This window comes from Hordeum vulgare, chromosome 6H, assembly GCF_904849725.1.
Source record: "Hordeum vulgare subsp. vulgare chromosome 6H, MorexV3_pseudomolecules_assembly, whole genome shotgun sequence".
NCBI lineage: Eukaryota > Viridiplantae > Streptophyta > Magnoliopsida > Poales > Poaceae > Hordeum > Hordeum vulgare.
This window is the reverse complement of record NC_058523.1, coordinates 532,047,200-532,052,137: the sequence shown is the minus strand read 5'-3', so window position 1 is coordinate 532,052,137 and position 4,938 is coordinate 532,047,200.

The following is a 4,938-nucleotide window of genomic DNA, read 5'->3' as shown; positions in this document are numbered from 1 at the left end:
AAACCAAACGAATATCAAATTCACATGACTATTATCAGCATGACTTATCCCATGTCCTCAGGAACAAAAGTAACTACTCACAAGACATAATCATAATCATGACCAGAGGTGTAATGAATAGCATCAAGGATCTGAACATAAACTCTTCCACCAAATAATCCAACTAGCATCAACTACAAAGAGTAATCAACACTACTAGCAACCTTACAAGTACCAATCGGAGTTGTGAGACGAAGATTGGTTACAAGATATGAACTAGGGATTGGAGAGGAGATGGTGCTGATGAAGATGTTGATGAAGATGCCTCCCCTCCGACGAGAGGAGTGTTGGTGATGACGATGGCGACGGTTTCCCCCTCTCGGAGGGAAGTTTCCCCGACAGGATCGTCCTGCCGGAGCTCTAGATTGGATCTACTCAAGTTCCGCCTCATGGCGGCGGCGAAACCACGAAAAAGCTCCCTATTGATTTTTCCCAGACCAGGACACTTCATGTAGCAAAAGAGGGGGGCTAGTGGGCCTTCAGGCAGCCCACAAGCCTGCCCTGCGCCACCAGGGGGGTGGTGGCGGTGGGCAAGCTTGTGGGGGCCTGGTGGCCCCCCTCCGGTAGTTCTTTCGCCCAGTATTTTTAATATATTCCATAAAAAATCCACGTAAATTTTCAGGGCATTTGGAGATGTGCAGAATAGTGTACTAGGATTTGCTCCCTTTCCAGTTCAAAATTCCAACTGCCTGAATTCTCCCTCTTCAAATAATCCTTGCAAAATAAGAGAGAAAAGGCATAAATATGGTACCACAAGTAATAGAACAGCCTAAAAGGCAATAAATATCAACATGAAAGCATGATGCAAAATGGACGTATCACTTATTTCCCCCCAACAAAGACATACTTAGCTAATTATCCTCCAAAATGGCATAATTAGCTTAGTTAGGTAAAAACATCATAAGAACCTTGGTTAGCTCATTAAAATGACTACTTTAGCTCCAAAATGACATAATAAGCTCAAAATGGCATAAGAACCTTGGTTAGCTCATGAATATTATATACTTAGCTTCTTTTCCTCTAAAATGACATAATTAGCCCATTTAGCTCCAAAAAGACATACTTAGCTAATTGAGCTCCAAGAAGAGGAGAAGAAGAGAAATGAAAAGGAGCAAGAAGAATAAGAGAATAATAAGATAAGGAGAAGGAGAAGGAGAATGAGAAGAAGAAGGAGAAGAAGGAGGAGAAGAGGAGAAATGAAAAGAAGGAAGAAGAAGAAGAAGAGAAGAAGAAGAGAAGGAGAAGGAGAAGGAGAAGGAGAAGACTCCTTCTTCTTATCCTTCTCCTTCTCCTTCTTTTCTTCTTCTCTTCTTATTCTTTTTCCTTATTTTCATTTCTCCTCTTCTCCTCTTCTTGGAGCTAAATTAGCTAAGTATGTCTTTTTGGAGCTAAATGGATATGAAACTTACTTATTTCTTCTCCTCCTCATCTAGTCTTCTTCTTCTAACTTACTTATTTCCCATTTTGCAGATTAGATTCACTTCACGGAAGCTTGGATTATATTGATGGAGTGCTTCAATATGGTTTCTTCTAAAATGGCTTCACGGAAGCTTCGATTGAAAGTATTGTAGTAAATGGATATGAAACTTTGTGTGTATGGATGAAATTAGTGTAATATATGGTTTGGTACGTATGAAACTTGCATAATATGTATGTATTATGGATGAAACTCATTTTAATATGGTTATGAGTATGGGGCAGTTTGTGTGAAATATATTATGTATGATGGATTATGGATGAAACTGTGCAATATATATTATGTATTATGGATGAAAGTGTCAAATATATATATATATATATATATATATATATATATATATATATATATTCCTGATTTATGTGAAAATTGCTGGATATTATTAAAAATAAAATAAACAGTGGCAGTTTGGATCCTTTGTCGTTTGCCCACCGACGGCAAAGGAGCTACAACAGACGGCGAAGGGCCCAAACTGGCCTTTTGAATCAAACTGGGTGCCCCCTTTGCCGTCTGCCATGCTTGTGGGAAGACGGCAAAGGGGCAAAGGCCAGACGACAAAGGGGAAAACGAGAGGGGCTTTGGTGGCACCTTTGCCGTCAGCCCACCAGCATGGCAGACGGCAAAGGGGTCCATGGCAGACGACAAACTATCTGTGGGCCCAGCAGGCTGTCGTTAGCACTTGACGGAGGTGCCCGTAGATGTGTCTTTCCATATTATTTGCCGTATGCCCCCCCATAGCAAAGATCTTTTGCCATCGGTTGTTCCAATGCAGACGGCAAAGAGGCCCTTCACCAGATTTTTGTTTGCCGTCCAATTTGTCGTGTGCTGACGGACGGCAAAGGCCTTTGTCGTCCGGGGTGTCCCCCTTTGCCGTTTGTCATGGCAGACGGCAAAGTATCTGATCCCTGTAGTGTAACTAAAACAAATGAACTAAAAAGAATCAACTAAAACGTTAACTAAAAAGAATCAAAATAATATTTAAAAAGTTATCAAAGTATATATTTGTTAAAAAGAATGAACTAAAAAATCAACTAAAACATTAACTAAAATCAGCCACATAGCATGTGCTAAAAAGTTGAGATGGTCTAGTTTGTATACGAAGTGCATCCAGTTTTTGCCGTAACCCTCTCAACTTTTTAGCACATGCTATGTGGGTGAAATGATGATAGCATGCCAACTTTCAACCTTTTCAAAGTTCATTTGTGGTGATTTCCAATTTCAGGGTCATTTAGCTCAAAAAAATGAGTAAATGCAAGAAAAGTACTAAATGAAGTCAAAAGGGTTGAAAATTTATGATGTGGCTTTGAATGGTGCATGTTGAATGCATAAAAAGTCTGGAGTTGAAATAAGTTCAAAAAAATGAAATCCCTTAGTAACACATGAGTTTTCGTCTGAAACCCTAATACTTCGAAATAGATTGTCGATTTTCTACACAAAGTGCATCCAATTTTTGTCGTAACCCTCTCAACTTTTTAGCACATGCTATGTGGATGAAATGATGATACCATGCCAACTTTCGACACAGTTCATTTGTAGTGCTTTTCAATTTCAGGGTCATTTAGCTCAAAAAATGGGTATATGCATGAAAAATACCAAATGAAGTCAAAAAGGGTTGAAAATTAATGATGTGGCTTTAAATGGTGCACGTTGAATGCAGAAAAAGTGTGGAGTTGAAACGAGTTAAAAATGAAATTCCTTTGTAACACATGAGTTTTCATGCGAAACCCGGATACTTCAAAAGAGATTGTCCATTTTGTACACGAATTGCATCCAATATTTTTTGTAACCCTCTCAAGTTTTTAGCACATGTTGTGTGGGTGAAATGATGATACCATGCCAACTTTCAACCTTTTCAGAGTTCATTTGTAGTGCTTTTCAATTTTAGGGTCATTGAGCTCAAAAGAATGAGTAAATGCATGAAAAATACCAAATGAAGTCAAAAAGGGTTAAAATTGATGATGTGGCTTTGAATGGTGCATGTTGAACACACAAAAAGTCTAGAGTTGAAACAAGTTAGAAAAATGAAATCCCTTTGTAAGAGATAAGTTTTCGTGCAAAACCCTCAAACTTCGAAAGAGATTGTCCATTTTGTACACGAAGTGCATCCAGTTTTTGTCGTAACTCTCTCAACTTTTTAAAACATGCTATGTGGGTGAAATGATGATACCATGCCAACTTTCAACCTTTTCAGAGTTGATTTGTAGTGCTTTTCAATTTGATGGTCATTTAGCTCAAAGAATAAACTAATATAAAAAAGAATGAACTGAAATGAATCAAAATAATATTAACTAAATTTATCAAAGTATTGATTTGTTAAAAAAGAATGAGCTAAAAAGAATCAAAAAAATACTAACTAGAATTATCAAAGTATTTAGCTTTTAAAAAAATGAACTAAAAAGTACTAATGTAAAAAAATGTCGCCTACTCGGCCACCACGGCGTGCATACGACTAGAAACCCTACACGCTAGTTCGGCCACGATGCAAGCGTGCAGCAGGCCTAGTAGGCCCACAGACAGAGAGAGTGCGCTTAGGCCCGTAGGCCTCATTAAAGAGGAGCTCGAGAGGGTTGGAGCAACCGCGCTTATAAACCACTCTCGACGCCTCTCAGCTAGCGAGGTGGGACTAAAGATCCACCCGCCCGACGCCATGCCAGCCGCAGGACTTTAGTCCCGGTTGGTGGCCTCAACCGGGACTATAGGCCCCCCTTTAGTCCGGGTTGTAGCCATCGACCGGGACTAAAGGCCTCTGCTTCCCGCCCTTTGGGCTGCTGAAAATGACCTTTAGTCCCAATTGGTGGCTGCAACCGGGACTAAAGGTCATTTTCAGCTGCCCAAAGGGCGGCAAGCAGAAGCCTTTAGTCCCGGTTGGTGGTCTCAATCGGGACTAAAGGGTGGCCTTTATAAGCGGGACTTTGCAAAGTTTCCAAATCCCCCATCACCAATTTCTTCTCCTCCTCTCCCGTGACGGCGCCGACGACCACCTCGGCGCCGCCAGGCTGCCTGACCGCACCTTCGCCCCTCGCCAACCCCCTCGTTGACGCCCTGTTGTCCCCGAGCCCGTTGACCCTCACCGACGCCGGACCTCCTCACGCGTCTTCCTCCCTGTCGCCGCGTGTCCCCGAGCCCGCTCCTCGTCATCGTCAGCCTCCACAGCTCCATCCCCGCGCCCCTAGTGAGCTCCCCCTTTCCCAAGCCCCCCTGCTGCCACTACTCCAGCCATGCTCGCCCCTGCTGCCACTGCTCCGGCCCTGGTCCCCTGCTGCCAAGCTCTGGCCATGCTCTTTTTTTTGTTGCATAATGAGATGAGATGATATGATATGGGATGAATAGATAGATGATTTTTTGTTGCATAATGAGATGAGATGAGATGTATGAAATGTGCTCTGTTTTTTTAGATGTGCTCTATTTCTTTAGATAGAGAA